We start from the raw sequence: 10,813 nt of genomic DNA, 5'->3' as shown, positions 1-10,813 counted from the left end.
ACAGGGTGGCCGGGGAGCGAGGCAGGAGGTTGAGATGGGGATCAGGTTTTTATAAATCTCATTTCTGCTGCTGATTTATCAGCTCGCCCCGGTCCCTGTCAGCCACACACACATGTGACCGGCATGGCAAGAGGCTAACTCATTAGTCTGCCTCATCACAGCGGGAGTTTTGCAAGCAAGCACGCATCCGCTGACATACACACACAGCGCCGCTTTGTCTCCTCCTCTTTCTTTCCTCGTCTATTTCCTATTCTCAGTTTTCAATCAGTCTCTTTCACCACGGCTCTTTCCTCATTTTCTCATCCCTTTCTTCTTCTTCTTCCTCTCCTCAGCCTGAGAGGTGGCCTCTTCATGAAGGTTTTAATTAAAGCAGTTTAAATGGCCAGGGGTGATCCTCATCATGTCATCCCCTCACTCTGGTCTCCTGCAGCAGCTGCCTTCAACACAGGTAACGTTTACAGGGCTCATATGGTCCCACTGTCAGTGGATCACACCGTTATCTATGAGCTATTCTCTCATAGGTTGGTGCAGTGTGTTACTTCAAGTACTGATGAGATGACAAAACACGATCCAGGAGGGCTGATTTGGATTCATTAGTTTAAAGGTTTACCAATTAAGCTCACTGCTTCTTCCCTGGTGTTTTTGTTTTTCATTCCTATGACAGCTGCTGACTGGGTGCACAGGCTTCCATGGGCCTTCAGCTGCCGAGGATTTTAGGGCCAAGTGCACGTCACGCAATCCTTCATTACAGAGTGTGGCTACGACACCAAAATCATCCTCCAGCCCAGCTCCGTTCCCAGGCTCCTGTTCATGAGATGAGATGAGCACTTCCCGGCTGGTTTTGCATCTCAGGCTACGCACACTGGTGTCCCAACCGTCTGATTGGTGGAACCTGCTGATGACAGGAAGCTAACATAAACAGGGCTGAAGCACTATAAAAGCCTACTATACTCTCATTTGTGTTGTGATTCACAAGTGGCACTGTTTATATCTGGCTAATGAGAAATAAATGTAACAATACTCAAAGCTAAGGCACCAAAAACCTTCACATTATATTTGGGTTTTGAAATCTTTGCCCGGTCTATTTTTGTATCATTTTACTCTTGTTATTTTTGGGGTTAAAGATGTACAGTAAATACAGCCTGTTCTACTATTAATTCTCAGGTAAAGTATCTATTCATGACAGAAAACATGATGTGATAGTCCATTAAAATTAGAGGAATTAATACATCTCTAGTTTTTTGGTTGTACTTATGAAGGACAGTCAAGTCTGCTCTGGTTGAAGAACCCCAGGTTGCTTGTATGAATTACAACTGCAGAATTAAGAGGCACAACTTGTTTTAAATTAGGACAATATACTTTTCTTTCAGCCTCTTAAGCAATACTTTTTCAGTCTTGCTTGGTTGCTTATAACTTCTTCAGAGGCTGAAGACAGTTGGAAAAAAAGTCCTGTCAGTTGTTCTGCTGCAATTGCTTATTTCAAAAAACATAGCTCTACTACAATGCATAGGATTATGTGTCCACAAAATTTGAATTAAGTGAATGAAAATACCTCTAGGTGCTGTTTTATGTAAGTGTCCGTGGAACACCGGCAGCTCTGGATGACAATCCGCTATTAAACCAAGCACATCTAATGACCTTTTCACCAATAGCTGTGCCTGTGTGTGGATGTGTGTGGGAGGAGAAGCAGGTAGTGTTGGGCTGCTAATGAAGACAGGGATATACACGACAACTACCAATTAAAGTTGTCAGAGCCACAGTGTTCCCAGGGTTTGACAGTCTCCTCGCACAGCCGCTGATTTTCCTTTACATGGCTTGCAGCGCAATTAGAGCCCGGTGGGTGTGGTCGGACTGAAATTACCTCACATGCCATTGTCTTTCCCTCCATTATGGATTTATAGTTGGTATTGTGTGTGCGAGTGCGGCAGCAAGCACAGCACCCATCAAGCACACATGGCTCCGGAAAGGGAGCCCCACAGCCACCAATTAAATACACACTCCGGTTCACATAAATGCCACCAAGAGCACAAACGTGCATGAAAAGCACATATGCGCAGATATACGCACACCACATCTCACAGACTGATGGACGATTTAACAGAGGTTATAATCTTTACCCCAGCAACCCACTCTTCTTCTGGTCTCCCTTCCAGTAACTATGAATCATCTCCTCAGAGAATTAAGAGACTACAGTTAGGTTTCATTTGCTAACCAGTACGGCTGAGAGTGAGCTATAGCAATAAATATCATTTCATGGCTGTTGTACTTAATGTATGATGATGCACTTGATAGGAAGCAATTGCCAGACTGACCTTACCCTAATTACAGTCTCCAATCCACTTTATAAGAATATATGCTTAGAGTTAGAATGACACACCAGCCTGGTGGTAAATGCATAATTTATAATAAAAGGAAAATGTATATATGGTATACAAATGTTTGTGATATCACAGACTCTCAAATCAAAGTAAGTGTGTGTGGAGTCTCCAGACAGATTCCAGATTTCACTGCTTTCTAATTTGTTCTGCTCAGAGCTGTAATTTAAATGACATGGCTAACACAAAAAATGGCACGCGTCAAGATCTTTGACATATGAGATGATAAATGAACTGCTGAATCCACGTTGGATCCAGGAGAAAATGGCCAGGCAGTGGTGAGCACCAGCTGATAGCGGTCTGAGGAGAGACGAACCACGATGGGTCTGATCCACAAGTGGGTCTACCTCACAGCTTAGGAAGACATGAAGGATCTGCTGCTAACGTTTTGGTTCCAGATACAACATGGCAACTTCACAGGTCTTGTAAAGTTCATGCCACAGCAGGTTGGAGTTGCACTAGCAGTAAATGATATTATCACGTTTTGGCTTATTGGTGTAGTTACAGATATGCTAATGAAGATATTCTTACTTTGTAATTTTGTGCTTTGCTTAGAGAATTAGCTCTAAATATTGCAGTGAAACATAAGAAGAAACAAAAAATGATTCATTCAGAAATTATTCTCGATACCAATCTTTGCTGTATGTCAGTATAATTTTGCATTTTATTGGTCAAAATGCCTGGAAAAATGCAAGAAAGATGAGCTTCCAATATAAACAAGAGGAAACTGATGTTACTTTTAACAATTGTGCTGCTGGAGTTTTTGTCAACAAACATGACAAAATTGTTCCATTATGTTTAAATAATCAAAGATTTTCAGCAGTTAGCTGCCAAACAAAAATTTGCAGCATGAAGTTTCAGCATGGTGGCTTAAATCTACCATTTCCCAGGGTGTAAAGCTGGTACAGCTGAGTTTGAGCCTTCTCCAAACCGCAGGTCTGTTGATCTTTTCTTAGAGCTCCAAAATAGGCAATAATCTAACCATAAAATGATTTCAAAGAGCTAGCACACTATAATCAATAGCACTGCAATGTTGGACCTTGAGCCCAAGTGTTTTCTTTCAGAACAACTAGGTTATGCTATATGTCATTTGGGGGAATTTTATGGACCGTCACAGTCAGTTTTGAAGAAACAGTCTGCTCAGAGCCACAGAAACACTTGGGTCAGCTTTTATTTACATCATTATGAACTTGGTTTCACAGTAAAGCATTTTAGTGACTCTTTCCACACCAATATGAATAACATCAGAATTAAAACAGGCTAATTTAAAGCTGCATTATCTGGTATTTAGCACAAATTTGGATAAGTCAAATAAAAAAATTGTCTACAAGTGTTTTCTCCCTGCTCTCCTAACCCCCACCAATCTCCAGGCCTTCGGTTTATTTCGTGCTGTCTGTGTCCACTGTTGTTAAAATTCTGCACCATACATCCCCGCTGATTCGAGGTTATAAACTAATACGGTTCATTTCAAAGATGGACAGTGGAGGTTCCCTGTGCAGGTCCGACCCAGGATAGGAGCGGACCTGTTAGGCCCAAGAGGCCACATTCTGTAGCACAGAAACAGTGCGCCAAAGAACGAGGCAAAACCAGGGCCAACACCGGTTTGGCATGTCGGAAATGGAGAGCACTAAAAGCACCCAGATGACTAACATTTAACGCAGATGTGACTTTCTTCCTGCTAGATACATTAAGTACTGTAGCTGGCTAACATGTACATGCTGGCATCATTAGCAAGCTAACGTTAGCATTTCAACTTTGTACCTTTGTACTGAATTATTCAGATTGTAATTTGGAGTCATTCCAACTGACTGCAAGTTTTGCATTTTGTTGTCCAGTTAGCAGAAACCAGCACATTTTCCTGCATTAGCAAATTAAGTAATTTTGCTCAGTTTGCTAATTTTTGGTCCAGGCCACACAGTTTATATAGCATTTTAGTGAGACACTGTTAAAATTTATCCCATCAACACAACTAGAACAGTGGTGAGTTTGTTCAACTGTAGTTTGTAACATAATTTCTCTTGTTTCACATTTAACTCAGTTACCTTATAACATTATGCGTGTAACACTGAGTGTTATGCAATCATGGCTGGGACATTAGTAATGTATCAGCATTACTGGGGTAAAACATTTCTCTGTATAATTTGCTTGTGTCACTGCTATAGGTAGGAAAAAAGACCCAGGTCGCTGCAATGCCACCGAAAACCACAGGCTCTATGAGCTGTATTCAGTACGCGTTAGTTCTAATTTTGGTTATTACTGATGAGCTGCCTGGCTGCCGAGTCCATCTCCAGCTGGTGTGACCACATATGAGCAGTTTCTCAGACAGGGCAGGAGGGAGAGAAGTGCAGGGAGAAGAGGATAGGATACAGCGTGAGTTTGTTTTGATTCTCATCCACCCTCTAGCAGTTGAAAGCTGGAGGCAAAAGTTAGTTAAAGCCACTTTAAAGAGTAGCAGCCAGCCAATGAAACAAACGTCCAGTGAGAAGAAGGTAGTGTGACAAAAAAGGATGAGTGAGGAAGAATTCGGATGGAGATATGTGGGTCATGGTGAGTCGAAGGTCAGAACAGAAGAAGGTGTGAAAGAGCAGGATGAAAAGCTTTGAGCAGGTGATTTTGCCTGCATGTATTAGAGAGAAAGACAGAGCACATGCTGAGTCAAGATGAAAGCATCGCCTTTGGAGAATAAAATAACGGTAACCAATGCATTTCCTTTTTGCAGGAAAGACCTGCTTTGATACGGATTCTTGAAGGGGAACCACTGGCTTTTCAGGTCAGGGTGCAGTATGTCGAGGCTGCTTAATGTTGGAGCTACAAGTTCAAGTTTATGTTTAAGACCGCACTGCAGAAAGTTGGGGTTTCTCATTCAGTGTGGTTAGGACTGGGTAAACCTTAATAGAATTTTTTTAGCCATATAGAATTGCCATCATGAGGCCTTAAAATTCAGTTTTTATGCCAAATGTTATTAAACAAAAAAGGCACATTTTACAGACATTTATTCCAGGAAGAGAAATGAGTCAGCAAGATATCATAGGAAATATTATTGTGCAAAAATTGAGTTGATTATTATCGCTGACGTTGGGATCATTTTTTCTGTAGCACCACTTTGCAGTTTTTACATTCAAATATAAGACGGCAGCTTTTACAGCCTGAACAAAAACAGCAGGAAGTTCCCTGGAGAATAAAAAAAACATGGCTGCTTGTTTACGTTGAGTTTCTGCAGTTGTGTATGCACATACAGTTGTTTGTTTTTCTTTGTGTATGCCTGTCAAAGATAATTTCTGCATAAAATAAATATGTAGTATCATCTGTGTGACTCGGGTTTCTGCAGCACTGTGCAAATAGCTGACTTCCCCCATAGCACAAATGGGCACACAGTGGTTGTCACAACGTTTAGGGCACTGTCCTGAGACTGTCCCTTTGTTAAATCTGGAAAGTCAGTATGTTTACTTCAGTACAATTCCAAGGTACTTGTTTCCATTTTATGCTTCTATACACCTAAACATTTGACGAGATAAATCAAAATAAGATGAGCCTATAAAATAGGCTGCATTGCTTTCCATTCCCAGTGTAAAGCAGTTGGCTCCGCTTCAACCAGCTACAACTTTATGCATATAGTGTCCTTGTGCACTGCTCCATAGTACTTTTACTGGACAAAAACGCCACAAGATACCTTTAAATCTGCAATAATCATTATTGTTTTTACGAACCATGGATCAGATGACTCAGTGTAATGTGAAAAGAGTCTCTTCTAGTGACAGTGACAAATTCTGAAGTATTTTACGGTTTTGATTTTACTGCCTGTAATGTTTTGGTTCAGCCTCACTGCTCCCATCAAACATGTTCCTAACAGCAACAGACTGCTGTTTCAGCAAAAACCTCTGACTGTTCTCTGCCCAACACTGAACAACTGACACAAACTAGTGAGGAAAGTGGAATATTTAGTAGCTAAAGAGCCAACTCAGCTAATGCAGCTCTAAGTGAAGTTCTGAATCTGGAATTCTTACTTGTAATAGAATCTTTTCAGGAGGATCTATTGCTACTTTTTACTTAAGTAGAAAACCTGATTTTCCACCTCATGACTAAAACATCATTGGAAGGGTCCAGTGTTTTGCCAGTATTTATTTAACCCCAACTGAGACAGAATGTCCAAGCTGACTCTAGATACTGTAGGCAGGTGAACACAATGGGGACTGCACAAGCTTTTGGTGGGGTTCTTGTGATCCACTGCAAATTTTCTATTTCAACCACAGGATGAGCGAGTGCTTGCCAAAATGTTGCACAAACTAACACCGTCCAATTCAAACAAAGTCCCAGGTGGTGCAAAATTCATTTTTATACAATTGTAACACCTACAAACCATACACTGTGATCACTCTTATGTAGTATTTTTCATTCGTGGTAGAAAAGAACAGTGTATTGTCTTGAAACTACAATATCTAGTTTACAAGTCCAAATTCTTCAGGGGTTGCTATGACAACTTGAACGATGCTGGTGGTGTGTTGTGTTGGTGTTGGCAGGGGGGTGTATGGGGTTACAGTTCCCTCCCAAACCCAGGGTACTCAGGATAAACGCAGCCAATCAAAAGGGGATGTGGAAGTAATGAAGACTAAGGCGCTGAGAGGCAGGGGGCTTTTAGAAGCCGCCATAATGCTGAGCACTTCAGACCCGCTCTCTCCGTCTTCCACAGCTCGTCGGATTAACTGGCCTAGTCTCTATGGAAACCTTGCCCCACATGAAAACACAGAACACACACACACATTGTGAAGATTTCTATTTCCCTCCGTTCAAAAATGAAACGGAGTAATTTAAGTGCTACTTGTGATTTCCTGGTTTTATGACATTGCTTTGCCTCGTGGATATGGAGTCAGCAGCTCTACTGAAGGAAAACAGGCATGACTGCAACACACGGGCACATACACAAAGTCCGACATCTCAGACCTAATGCCTCTACTCAGTCTGCTTCACAAACCTGTGCTAAAATGTTTTTAGGGTATTTGAAAAACAAGATACACACTCGGGGAGTGAGAAGGCAGCTGAGGTATCTGACTGCAACAAAAATCTACAGGCTCAATTAATTTCCTGCCTGAAGGTATACTCGCTCTCTCTAAGTTGATCTCTCCTTATCCACAGAACACTGTGGCCAATAACCCTCGTTTTCCCAGTATAAGCTCCAGCTGAAGGCTGTGGTTACGTCGGAGAGGAAATGCAGCTATTTGGAGCCGAGCCAGAAGGGCAGAAACCGCCCACAGCATCTGAGAACACACACACACAGGTAAGACAGAACATATCCAGGAGAAAGGCAGCACACACAGATATTTGTATAGTGTTATACTCATGTCTGGTAGATGTACATGTTTAACTGTATATTAGACAATATTGGGCATTAACACCAGTCATTCAAGATTATTCACCTCTAATATTTGTTTGGTTTTGTTTAGTGTACACATGATTAGGATGACTCACCAAATTTGATCCTAAAGTGGCACTCTGAGTTTGGTAATATTTGCAGTTTTGGATAGTTGACCCCTCCCCCCCTCCCATGAAAAAAATTTAGAGAAAACTAGAATGTTCATATTAACAGCTAGGCAGTAGCAAACAAATCTGGTAGTGGCTGCTTCAAAAACCTATCAATCATGTGAAGCAACAATATTTTCATGGTTAATTTGCTAGAACTTTACAAGCATTTACATATTTATAGTTTAAACAGTTATTTATCTAAAAACTCCACAAGTGGAGCAAGAAAGCAGAATGTTACCATGTGAACACGGAAAATGAAGCGGTATGTTTAAGGCAGTCATTTTCATTACTGATTACTCTGCAGGTTATTTTATCATGTTCAATAAAAGGAGATAAAATATGTCCATCACAGTTTTCACAAGACAACGGCGTCAGCTTCAGAATGCTTGTTTTGTCCAACCAGCAGCTGAATAATTATTTACATTAATATAAAACTGCACCCAATCTCCTGAGCAGCTCTTTGAATTGTGCATGAGGAAAATGGTGCAAATTCATCCCAAGGGCCGCTACAGCTGCTGGTATAGCGCTCTGATGTTCCATTAACTGTGTTGTTGGGATTGTCTGACAGTTTTTAGACAACATGAGAGAAAAGAGGGGCTGAAAGAGAAACTGAAAAGGCTAAATTAGCAATCATTAGATGCCAAAAGAGAGAAGAAAGCTAGATGTGCAACACCTGGATCTACTTATTCTCAAGCACTAGTATTTGTTTTCCGTGATTTTCTCTCAATTTTGTCCCAGTACAAGTTGTTGGCATCTAACTATTCATATCCCAAACATTAAGTGAAGTGCAACCATTCATCCATCACCAATACCACTTAACCAGAACAGGGTAGTGGGGGGGTCGGAGCCATTCCCAGCTGGCAGTGGGCGAGAGGCGGGGTCCACCCCGGACAGGTCGCCAGTCCCATTAGACATTGTGCGAGAGGTAGGGTCCACCCGGGGCAGGTCGCCAGTCTGTCACAGGCCAGGTGCATCCTTACATGGAAAAGATCAGCACAGCATGAGGAGAAAGTTGAGTCGTCCTGGTCTCTCTGGAGGCTTTTATTGTCCTCCAGCAGCTTTTCCAAGTTGCTGAATCGCCTCCTGCCAACATTCCTCCTGTCAGCATATGATCTGATAAAAGCGAGGACCCTGAGCAGCTCATCTGTGCCACTCGCACATGATAAAACTCAGCTTCAAAAATGGCCAGGTCTCAGCGCTGAAACGTTTAAAAAGGACCCTGTGACAGTCCACTCCTTTTGTCTGCAGTCAGCTCAGCTAGACAGTAATCTGTGGCTGCATCCGTCGCTCACAGCGTGGGCCTTTGAGGTTCAGACTTTAGGCTTGACCTCGCAGCGATACGCTTACTGTCAGGGTTCAGCCGTAAGCAGTCTGAGTGCGGACAGTGGATTGAGAAGAAGGCGGGCATGGGCCATATGGCAAACCATAGATAAACACAGGATCAAACTGTGCAACATAAAGATTACCGTCTGAATAAAAGATGCTCTGTACAGAGTTCTGTTCGGTAATCACATCCATTTTACTGACCTGTCAGAGATTATACTGTCCCTCGTTGCATAACTCATTATGTCTAACTGCCTGGATTCTCACTATTATTCCCACCAACTATCTCCATTTCTCTGCTGCTGTTGTGACCTTGTCTCCCTTCAAGCATCATTTAAGTTTTATCTAAAATAATAAAATCTAATTAGCACTTCAAGTAAAGTCACTTAGTGGCTCGTTACATGCTGTTAATTGTGTTAAATATAGTGAACCCTAAATTGGAGCCAATCTACTTCAGCTATATCTACTGTAGCTGTCAGTTTGAAATGTTTTAACTAGCTGTTATATTGTGGAAACTGTCATTAAAATTGCACTCAGTTCATCATATTATGTTCAGAGTCTAACGTCAAATGAGAGGGTGCATTACTGGGAAGTCAAAGAGCAAGTTTTTACAGTTTTTGACTGACTAGGAAACACTGATATACCATAAAAAAGCTGTTTCAAATGTATTAAACAGCTGTAATTTCACTAAGGAAGCAAGACCTGCCAGGCAGTGACGTGACAGTGGGAAACAGGAACTTAAAGACCCTGAAAATTTGGGAAAAAACAGATTTTTAACATCTATGAATTGGAGTTAGGAGTTTGTGCAAGTTCTTTATTTTAACTAAAACAACAAACTCTCTCTCTGCACCTCACATACTGTTCCTGCCACATTCACCCACTTGTTAATGTCACTCATGTATGCTTTCACACACAGCAGGACTTTATTAGAATAACTGACCCAACCTATTTTTGCTTTGTGCACCAGTGTTACTGGACTCGGTGCCGGCCCACAGGCTGACCTGCCCACTGGGAAAACCCTCCCGCGGCACCAGATGGCTCCTCTGTCCCTTCTGCCAATGTCTCCTTGCTACATAATCATAGCCAGCTGGTTTGCTAGGTAACAGTGAGGTCAGGATGCCCCAAAGTACGGTTGTAGTCTTGACATATGAAGACACAGCAATGTCAGAGCAGAGAATGCAGTGTTACTGTACACTAAGAGATTTACATTAAGGTGTAGAAGCCGCTGTGGTGAAGTTGAGGTGTCTACATATGGTTTATAACATTGTCTCTATTATTTCGGACTGTTTTGGAGATTTTAAAATGAAAAAGCAATTCGTGCTAGCAATGCCATTTCCAAGTCACACCTGCAGTATAAAAACTACTTTCTTGTAAGGTGCAGTGCAAGTCACTGGACCCAACACGATAAGGGTCTGATATTACGAGCCCTGTGGCTTTAGGTCTGAATTAGGATTAGAAAATCTTTCTCTGGTGACTCGTAGTGACCTCTCCCAGCAGACAATATACAAGGCGATAAGATATGGCCAAGTGAATGACAAAGACCTTCACCTGCCAACAGTCACCAGTGGTGTCTTGTAACCACATAGGTGATCTTTCCC

This window comes from Monopterus albus, unplaced genomic scaffold (genome assembly GCF_001952655.1).
Source record: "Monopterus albus unplaced genomic scaffold, M_albus_1.0 scaffold132.1, whole genome shotgun sequence".
In the NCBI taxonomy this organism is placed as follows: domain Eukaryota; kingdom Metazoa; phylum Chordata; class Actinopteri; order Synbranchiformes; family Synbranchidae; genus Monopterus; species Monopterus albus.
This window is presented reverse-complemented; position numbering follows the sequence as displayed.